The sequence below is a fragment of the Microcebus murinus genome, chromosome 9 (assembly GCF_040939455.1).
Source record: "Microcebus murinus isolate Inina chromosome 9, M.murinus_Inina_mat1.0, whole genome shotgun sequence".
In the NCBI taxonomy this organism is placed as follows: domain Eukaryota; kingdom Metazoa; phylum Chordata; class Mammalia; order Primates; family Cheirogaleidae; genus Microcebus; species Microcebus murinus.
This window is the reverse complement of record NC_134112.1, coordinates 43,132,535-43,143,993: the sequence shown is the minus strand read 5'-3', so window position 1 is coordinate 43,143,993 and position 11,459 is coordinate 43,132,535.

Below are 11,459 nucleotides of genomic sequence, written 5' to 3'. Positions count from 1 at the left end.
CTCAAACTCTCGGACTCAAGTGATCCTCCTGCTTCAGCCTCTGAGCAGCTGGGACTATATAGGTGTACCACTGAGGTCAGCTCCTATTTTTTTTTTTTTTTTTTCACTTGTACTGGTTCATGAAATCCAGAATGCTGTAACTGAAATACCTTCTCATTTCAATTGTCATGGCATCTAGCACAATGAACAACTTCTCATTTCAATAGTATGGCACTTTAAAAAAACTTTGGAAAATGATAGATATTTAAATGTGAGAGCCATTGTTGCTTAGTTAAACCAAGCACATAACAATACATATTTATAGACGTTTATAAACCCAAGCTCAATTCCTTCTAAAGAAAGGACTTAGACAAATTACTTAATTTCTCTGTAGTACATTTTGGTTATCTGCAGAGTTATAATTAAGATGAAATGAGATTATGTATATAATGTGCATAGCTCAATGCCTGGCATGTGGTAAGTGATCAATATGTGTTAGCTATTATGAAATAAGGAACTTATATTCTAAAATATCTCAGATTCTATCAAACCCTAAAGTCCCTAAGAGTGAGTTTTGTTTCCTTGATGATATTTTGGTGATGCTTTATGAGGAAGTTAGTCCCTCCCCAATCATAATAATATAATAATTAATAATAATGTATATTTAGTATTTATGTTGTATCAAGCACTAGGCCAAACCCATTTTGTGTATTTACTCATTTAATCCTCCTCACAACAGCCCTATTAAGTGACTACAATTTAAACTCATTTTATACTTGAGCAAACTGAGACACAGGAAGATTGGTAATGTGACAGAGGTCACAATGCTAAGAAGTGGTGGAACTGTTATATCCTAAGGGCTTTCTTAAAAGATAGGAAACAAACCATCCCAGTGTGCAGAAAGGCAAACAGTTGACACAAGAACCTCCAGAATCATTTCTTTCTTACACTATTAAACACGCACAAATATAGGAAAGTGACCACAAAACCCTCGCATAAATGTAGGCAGAAGTGCAGAGGTCAAAGAGGTAGAATGAATAAGAAAATATAACCCTAGGATTAACTTAGCTCTCTATGGCTAGGAAGTGCTCAACAACTCTTGGGAGAAGCATTTGTAGTCAAAACTATGCTTCACCTACATATCATATCATATATGTAATTAATGAAATAGTTTTAACTTCACAGATAGGAAACCAAGTTAGCAGCATATTTTATAGTAGATGATTCTATTTGTCTCAAGTAAATCTGTTTTTTCCAAAAGTTTTATTAGTGATCCCCATGATAATAGTTACACCCAAGTCCCCAAATCCTTAAGTTTGCTATGGAGTGTCCATTTAGTAACTAGGCGGAATGAATCATATCAGCTTGACTTTTCTGTGTCTTTCTAGTAGAAGTGGTGAGAGGCTGTTTAAATGGCTGATGTCTGGAGGGAGGACTGATTTCAAAGGTACCTTCAAGTTGACTTCAGGAGGGCAGAACTAATTAGCCAGAAAGAGTTGAGGAAGCTGACCTACACCTCAATTTCCATGGCATCCTTTTAGAATATGTAAAAAGCTTGGACTTAGGGAGTCACTCTTCCTTTAAACTCAGGCTCTGCTATTTACTGGTTGTGTGTCTCTAGGAAATTTCCCTTTTGTGCCTCAGTTTTCAAATCTTTGAAGTGGAAAATTTCACATTGCCTTCCTCATAAGGTTGTTGTGAGGTTTAAATTAGCTACTGCATGTGAAACACTCAGAAGGAGCAAATACACTATTAAGTAATGGTAGTTTGAAGTAGAAAGGAAGATGATAATGCTGATTCCCACCCTCTAGCAATGCGTAATCCTTCTCAAAGTTAGGAGAGAAGTTAACTGTTTCCAATAGCATTGATTCTTGTCATCAAGAAGTACTAAATATTTGCTGTGCTGAGTACAGTAGCTATTTTTTTATCTGCATTCTCTAACCTCTGGAACACAACCATTCGCTGTAGCTTCTTACCAGGTCTCCAGAGGGCAGGTCCTAGGTGAGATTAAATCCATAAAGCTGGTCTGCAGTATACCTTCAGGACCCTTCTTTTCCCACCAGGTCACAGCACGTAGGCAGCTATCAATACCATCATCAAAATTTCACATATATTTGTGATAAATGCAAGTGTAACTCTATTAGGAGAAAATTGAAATTTCAAAGTGTTGGCCAAACCAAACCATATGCAATTTGCAGCCATGGAAATGAATAAGGGGAAGTGTATAAAGGATGTGATATTAGAAAGTAGAAATTGGATGTTCTTTATAGGAAATTTCTTACTTAATATAAATCCATATGTCCCTGTTCATATTTTCATTCTTTCTGGACCTTTAAAATCACTTTTCCCCAAAACAGTTCTTTATGGCGTTTAAGAAAAGTGGGCTATAACTATTCAGGCAGACTCTGCATACTTGCAGCTAGCTCTAAACCTTACTGTGATATATATGTTTGGGTTCATTATTATTATCATTGTTGTGGTAAGAAGATTTAACATGAGATCTACCATCTTAACAAATTTTTAAGTGCATAATACATTATTATTAACTATAGTCACTGTGTTATAGAGCAGATCTCTAGAACTTATTTATTTTTTATAACTGAAAGTTTATACTTGTTGAACAGCAACTCCCCATTTCCCACTCCCTGCAGTCCCTGGCAACCACCATGCTATTCTATGTTTCTATGAGTTTGACTATTTTAAATACCTCATATTAAAAAAAAAAGGTGGAATCACTCAGTATTTGTCCTTCTGTGACTGGCTTATTTCGCTTGGCATTATGTCCTCCAGATTCACCCATGTTGTTGCATATGGCAGGAATTCCTTTTTTTAAAAATCTGACTAATATCCTATTGTACATATATAATACATTTTCTTTATCCATTCATAAGTTGATGAACATTTAGGTTGTTTCTATATCTTGGCTATTGTAAATAATTCAAGATCCTCCTTTCAATTCCTTTGTACATATACACAGACGCGGGATAATTGGATCAAATGGTAGTTTTGTATTTAACTTTTTGAGGAAATTTCATACTGTTTTTTATAGATGCTGGACCATTTTACACTTTTACCAACAGTGTACAAGGGTTCCAATTTCTCGACATCCCCACCAACACTTACCTTTGTTTTTTGATAATAGCCATTCTAATAGGTGTGAGATACCACAGCATCGTGAGTTTGATTTGCATTTTCCTGATAATCAGTGATATTAAGAATCTTTTCATATACCTCTTGGCCATTTGCATATCTTTTTTGGAATAATGTCTATTCAAATCATTTGCCTGTTTTTTTAATTGGGATATTTGAGATTTTTTTGCTGTTGACATATAGAAGTTCCTTATGTGTGTTGGATGTTAACTCCTTATCAGATATATACTTTGCAAATATTTTGTCTTATTCCATAGGTTACCTTTTCATTCTGTTGATTGTTTCTTTTGCTGTGCAGAAGTTTTTGAGTTTGATATAGTCCCAACTTGTTTATTTTTGCTTTTGTTGCTTCTGCTTTTCGGGTCACAACTAAGAACTCATTGCCTAGACCAATGTCATGAAATTTTTCCCTTATGTTTCTTCAAGGAGTTTTACCTTGTCAACTCTTATGTTTAAGCCTTTAATCCATTTTGGGTTTATTTTTGTGTGTGATATGTTTACTGGTTTGCTTTATCGTGGAGAAATGGTTAAAAATAAAATGTAAAAACATAATTTTCTTTTAAAAAATAAAACTTGAAAATATGTTAGTTTTGAAATAAAGGGATATTTTTTATTCTCTTTTCCCCAAATTATTTAACATTGTTTATAGATTCTGCTCTGAGCTATATACTGTACAGATGCCATATGCAGACACAGTTCCTTCCCTCTTAGAGTTTATGTTCTTGTGGGTTCTGTTAGTTTCCATCAGTCCACTTAGAATAAAACATCTAAATTCTTCTGGAGCAAATATTTGTGACTGTCTATGCTTCTAAACTTTAATGGACATTTGAATCTCTGGTGATCTTGTTACGATTCTGAATCTGATTCTGTTGGTTTACATTGAGCCTGTTATTCTACATATTTTTCTTCTTTCTTTTTAATTATTATGGGTACATAATAGTTATCTGTGTTTATAAGGGTACATGTGATGTTTTGATGTAGGCATACAATGTGAATTATCAAATCAAGTAATCCATCACCTCAGGCATTTATCATTTCTTTGTGTTAAGAACATTCCAATTCCATTCTTTTAATTATTTAAAAGTATATCCTAACTTGATTATAGTTACTTTGTTGTGTATTAAATATTGTATATTCTATCTAACTATATTTTTGTACCCAGAGATTCTAGATTTTTAACAAGCTCCTAGGTGATAGAGATGTTGCTGGTCTGGATACCACATATTAAAAAGCCAAGATTTAGATGAAATCAACGTAAAAGAAAACCTGAGTTTCTGAAAATTGATCCAGCTAACAATAATGTGTGACTAGTCTATAACTTGTCGTGGTTCCTTTAACAGCCATACTAAATACAAATGTTTGCTTCTCACTATTGGAAATTTTCCTGTGAAATATTCTTACTTCTTAGCCATTAGGAGCCTTAGCTGTCTTCTTAAAAGGTATATATATCTGTGAATACCTTCAGTAGCATCATCAGTAATATTGTGAGTACTCTATATCCAATGATTGATTCTGGATTTTGGGAAGAATCACAATTCCAATAGAAGATTTTTTAACTCTTTTATCGTGATAAAATGCTTGGACAAATAAAAATAGGAAAAATCATAATTGTAAAATAACCCTCTAAAATATCTAGATCTCATTGTAGAACAATTAGGAATGAATAAAGAAACAGTTATATAAAATTCAAATACTAATAACAAGAAGTACTTAATCAACCACAAAGTAAAGGCCCAGCCAAAAAAGCCCCATCTTGCACCAAAATACCTGTTCAGAAGTCTATATTTGCATGCCCAAGACTTGTTTGAAAAGGCGATTATGGTCTCACAAGTAAATCATAAGAATTTTTAAAATTTTGTAAATGCTGTATTTATATGACAGACAAGAACCACTCTGAAGGAATCATTATGGTTTGGGAAATGATATGCAATTTCAAAATCATCTAAATCATTTCAATTGCCTGTATTTACATTTATATAATGGGTATTTATAATGGTGATTATTTTAGAACTTACCTTGTTTTCCAGGATCTCACGTTGGTTTCTATGGGAACGAGAATGGCTCTGAAGAGGAGCGTTTTAAGAACTCTTTTCACATTCAGTGACTGCTAACTGAACTGTAAATTCTGTTTGTCTGTTAACGGTTTTTAACACTTAGATTTTAACTCAGAAATAAAAGTTGGGCATTCTAGCCTCATAAATCATTTTAAATAATAAAAGCTATTTTTATGAAACATCTGGCACATTGAAACATTTGAAAAACAAAATGACTAGCTTTAGGAGCTAATAATCTGTTCACTTTATTAAATTCATTAATGATTAATCCACATTGACCATGTGGTTGCTCTAAGAAAACTATGTAAAGAAAACTTCATTTGATATATTGTTTCACTATACTTTCTCTGCTATTGATATGTATATATGTTTTCTTACTTTTATAAAAATCCCTTTAAAAAGCAGTGTAAAATGTTCTGCATTTAAAGTTTCTCTCTGCCAGCACCTCACCCATCCTGTGCTATTATTTACCCTGGTACCATGTTATACCTTGACAACAAGTTGGGACTTCATCCCTGTTCTTTCACCAGTTGGAAATTATTTTTACTATTTTTTGGAACAAACTCATAAGTCTTCAAATTTCAATTTTTCTCTTTCCTGGAATATATTTTTAGATCATAAAAAGCCCAATGTGTACATTATGTATTGCATGTGTTCACTTTACTGTATTTAATGTTTCCTCACATTTTATGTTTTCCAATAAATTTTATATTTTTATTTTCCTGGAAAAATGAAATTTCAGAATATTCTTAATTCCCTCTCAGTGTAATTAAACTACACTAAAATAAGAGAAGCCTATTTCAGAAAGGAGTGTTAAAACTCAAAATTTTTCTCATACCCAAACTATAAAAGATGCCAGTTGAAAGCACATGCCATCCCATAACCAGCTTATGTAATAACTGCTCCAGTTATTTCTGATATATAATCTGTATCTTAAATCCAATAACCACAGGTTGATGGCAGAGTGCCAGGCAGGGTAAAATTAGTGCTGGTGTTTCTTGCCTTCCTTCAGATTAGTAGGTTTCTGCTTGCTCTCAGCCTAGGCCTGACCTTAGATTGCCGGAGACTAGTGACAGTTTGAGAAGTAGAGCTGCTGGCATCACAGTGACCAAGAGATCATTCTGTAACTTATGGTGTAAGTTCCATGGAATTGAGGGTTTTTTTTTTTTCTTCTTTCTTAAAAGTATTTTTCATTCAGTTTTGATTTTTATGAGATAAATTAGGGATTGCCACACTTTGAGAAAAGGTAAAGTTAATGAGAAACACGTAACCAAATGTGTTTGGGGAAAATAATTACTTGAATGGGTATTCTATGTTTAAGTTGATTTTGAATTGAAGTACGAAGCAAACAGAAGAGTAAAAGCAAGTCTAATGTTAAACATTAGAAGGGAATATTTACCTTGAAAATTATCTGAAGCTGAAGGTAAGGGATATAATTGTCTAGCACAGGGCTACTCACAGTGGATCAGTGACCATTCAGTGACTATTCAAGACAACTACAGGCCGGGCGCTGTGGCTCACGCCTGTAATCCTAGCTCTTGGGAGGCCGAGGCGGGCGGATTGCTCAAGGTCAGGAGTTCAAAACCAGCCTGAGCAAGATCGAGACCCCGTCTCTACTATAAATAGAAAGAAATTAATTGGCCAACTGATATATATATAAAAAATTAGCCGGGCATGGTGGCGCATGCCTATAGTCCCAGCTACTTGGGAGGCTGAGGCAGAAGGATCACTCAAGCCCAGGAGTTTGAGGTTGCTGTGAGCTAGGCTGACGCCACGGCACTCACTCTAGCCTGGACAACAAAGCGAGACTCTGTCTCAAAAAAAAAAAAAAAAAAAAAAGACAACTACAGAAAGTGAGCATAAACATTTAGAAACTCTTAGAGCAGTCTGACACTGCCACGTCATCCAACCCTCTGATCAGTCCATGGCATTTGGGAATTTTTAAATTTTGCCCTCTGCTACAAATAGAGATGCATTGATTTGGAATGAATTACTGTAAGCTGGAAAAGGGTGCCATTTGAACTTCATGGTATTGAGAATAACTTATCCTGTATGATTCTGTCTGAAAGCTGGGAAGTGAGGTGTTTTTATCTCTGAAAGATCTCTTTGTAGCCCCAGAGTAACATAATTATTTTCATAAGATTATAGCAAAGGAGGCTAAAGCAGATGCTGTTCTCTCCTTTTGCAGATATAAAAAAGATGCAAAAGGGCTTAAGTGAGATACCTGATATTATACAATTACTATCAAAATTTTAAAGTCAAGTGAAGAGAACAGCATAGCACAGAAATTATTTGATATTCTGATGACTAAAACCCTTTGGGTTGATTATGACAGCAAATTGGATATATTTGCAATTCCATATAGCTGACAGGACAGTGCTTTGTCTTAAGATTTCAGAAGGAAAAGCATTGTGTTATAGTCGTTTGATGGGTGACTAGTGAAACTACACATACTGCAAATCAAGGTGAAGGGTTGAAAGGAATTCAATAACCAAAATTAAACAGAGAGAATGAAAAAGATTAAGGAACACATGGATAGTTTGGCTAAAGAACCGGTAGAGCAGAAGTGTAAGTCCACACCTCTCTGAAAGGCACAAAATTCCAAAATAGAAAGGGCTTGCTACCTTGGACTGTAAATAGGAGAAATACAATGAAAATAAGAAAGGGAAAGTTTAGACAAAACATTGGGAATTCTTGTTAATTGTCAGGAGTATTAAGTTAGTTAAGTTGGCGTCCAAAGGAATCTCTAAAGACATTTGAAACCTCATTGAACAAAGCCATGGACATTGTATTGTGGGGAGAAGACTTAATGGCAGGGGGATGGCCTGGATCAACCATGAGGTCTTTCCCAGCTCTAATTTCTACTATTCCATAGCTCCGTGAAGAATAGTTGCTAAATTGCTTGATCAACCCAGACAAATAAAACTTAACTCAGGAATAAAGCCCCAGACAAAATAATAAAGCTAGCCAAAATCCAAACACGCCCCTCAAAGCAAAAACAAAAAAGCCCCAAAAAACTCCAACTTAAATCTTACATTATACCCCAAAGACAACAAATTCAGGCTCTGGCAACCTGCCCAGAGGAATGAATTCCCAAGAAGGATCCTTCACTGAGCAAGCTTAACCAACAGGTTAGGAGAGTTCGAATTCTCAGACATGCTTGCAAAATCTCCCAGCTGATCTTAATATTTGAGCAGGCTAAAAAGTGAAAGCAAAAAGCAATATATGAAAGAGCCTGGTCTATGAGTGAACTAATTTATTTATTCATTTATTCATTCTACAAGGAGTTATAACGTGCCTACTCTTTGCCAGCTACTATTTTAGGGTGGGTACCTAGGTGAACAAAACAGAGACGAGATCTGCCCTTGAGGAGTCTACATTCTAATATGAAAAACAATAAAGAACACAATATGCCATATCTTAAGTTAAGAGGTGATAAATGCTAATGGGGCGAAAAATAGTCAAAGGAAGATAAAGGGAGGGCTTGTAGAATCAGGGAAGCGGGCCTGATTCCACAATCAGGGTAGAACTCCTGTAGGAAAGACATTTGAGCAAGACGAAGGAAGTGAAATTAGTTAGCCAAGTGGATGTTAGGGGTAGAGCATTCCAGGCTGATAGAACCTGTACAGCACAGTAGGAAGGTTGGAGCAAACCTGGTGTGTTTGAGGAACAAGAAGGTGGCCATGTGGCTGGAATAGAGTGAGTGTGGGGAAGAATATTAGGAGATGAGGTCAGAGAGGCTGTAGTTAGGACCTTGTCTTGTACTCTGAGTAAACCACCCACAACATCTGGCTGGGAGAATCCTAGGAACTCAGTGAAGAAATTAATGCGCTTGAGGTGTCAGCCTCCCTGGGAAACCACTCACTCAAACATCAGCAGTGTTTCTATGTGTTCCTTCAGATTGTTCAGGTGGTGAGTTTTAATAATGTCAGAATCTCTTGAGGGGGGAGGGGGACATGGGCAATATACGTAACCTTAACACTTGTACCCCCATAATACGCTAAAATAAAAAAAAAAAGAAAAGAAAAAAAAAAAAAAAAAAAGAATCTCTTAGCAGCATGGTCCCTTAATGTACAAGTATGTCCTGTAGGTACTGTTACCGAGAATGCAGGAAGAATCATAAATATTAAAACTCTAGATATTTGCATCCATTTTTTTCTTAGACCAGCAATGAAAAATCCAAACAAAATTATACTTGTGATCTTTGTATGTTTGTACATATATGAAATATGTACTCTTTCACAGAAATTAAATCCCTAAATATCAATTGTATTTATTGTAGGTTCATGTTCTATGAAACCCAATCTTTACTAAGGGCTTGATAAATGTTTAAAGGTAACTAAGTGCTTAAAATCAACTTAGAAGACAAAAATAGATCTGCTTGTGAGAAATAATGACACTTCTAAAGGAATTTTCAGATGTTTTCAGATATTTGAAAATGATTTCAAATCATTTAAAAATTAAAAAGCACAGTTAATGTTAATTCATTAATTAAAAAGCATGTGATGAGTGCCTGCTATGTGCCAGGCATGTTATTGAGACTCTATGGATACAACAGTGAACAACACATAAGAGCCTGGAATCTAATATATTCCTCCATGAAGATTCTCAGGTAGCTTACCAGTTCTAATATAACATGTAGCTGGGTGGTATGCCAGTGGACAGATGATGAGCAACCCAGCATCATCTTTTAAGATGGGATATGGTCAGGAAAAGATGCTTCATGACCTTCATCTGGTCACCTACTCTTTGAAAATCCTCAGGCAGGGACTACATCTCTGAATGTTCAGCAACTTTAGAAAGGAGAAAGAAGGCAGCATTTGAGTTAGAACTGTGTTGTCTAATATTAATACAGTAGCCTCTAGCCACGTGTTGAGCTATTGAAATGTGGCTATTCCAAATTGAGATGTATTCTAAGTACAATAATACACTGGATTTTAATAACTTGAAATAAAAAAGAGAATGTAAAAATATCTCGAATTTTAGATCAATTGCATTCTGAAATGATAATTTTTTTTTTTTATTTTGGCATATTATGGGAGTACAGATTTTAAGGTTTCAATAAATGCCCATTTCCCCCCCTCCCCCCAAAAGTCTGAGTCTCCATCATGACCATCCCCCAGATGGTGCACATCTCACTCATTATGTATGTATATACCCGCCCCCCTCCCCCCTCCCACCTGCCCAATACCCTATTACTGTAGTACCTATGTGTCCACTTAGGTGCTACTCAGTTAATACCAGTTGAAATGATAATATTTTTGATGCATTGGGTTAAAGTATGTTATTAAAATTAATTTGTCTTTTTCCTTTTCTTTTTAAATATGGCTACTAGAAAAAATAAACTTAACATATATGGCTGACATTCCACTGAGTTAGCAGAGCTGCATTTGATTCCCAGATCAGCTCAGTGCTGTTGCATAATAATGACTGAGTCCTTAAGTGGCAAGCCCTCTTCTAAGCACTTTACCTGTGCTAAAAACATTTAATCCTCACAAAAACCCTGTGAAGAATCATTTTTCCAGATGAATAATTTGAGGCTCAGAAAGGTCAAGAAACTTGCCAAAGGCTGCAAATCTAGGGAGTAGAAGAGCAATTAGGCTTTTAAAGCTGTAACAAACCCAGTGGCTCTCAAACCTGAGTATGCATCAGAATTACCTGCAGGGCTTATTAAAACACAGATTCCTGAGCCCCAACCCTGGGGGTTCTGACTCAGTAGATGGGAACTTAACCTGAGAATGTGCATCTTAACAAGTTTCCAGATGACACATGCTGCTAACCTGCAAACCACATTCTGAGAATCATTGGTCTAAATGATGCCCTACACCACCTCCTTCCAATCTCAAGTCCTCAGCCTTTCTGAACCTTAGTTGCTTTACCTTAAAGTGTGAATAATTCTAACACCTTTCCCACATGCCATAAAATTCACCATTTTAAAATGTATAACTCACTGGTTTTTAGTATATTCACAGTTCTGCAATTATCATCACTAATTCCAGAACATTTGTATCACTCCAAAAAGAAACCCAATACCCATTCGCAGTCATTCCTCATATCCCCCTCCTCTAGGTCCAGGCAACCACTAATCTACTTTCTGTCTCTATAGATTTGCGTATTCTGGACATTTCATATAAATGGAGTCATATAATATGTGGCCTTTTGCATCTGACCTCTTTCCCTAGCATCATGTTTTCAAAGTTCATCCACATTGTAGCATATATCAATACTTCCTTTCATTTTATGACTAATATATACAAGTCTATAGGCTTACCATAT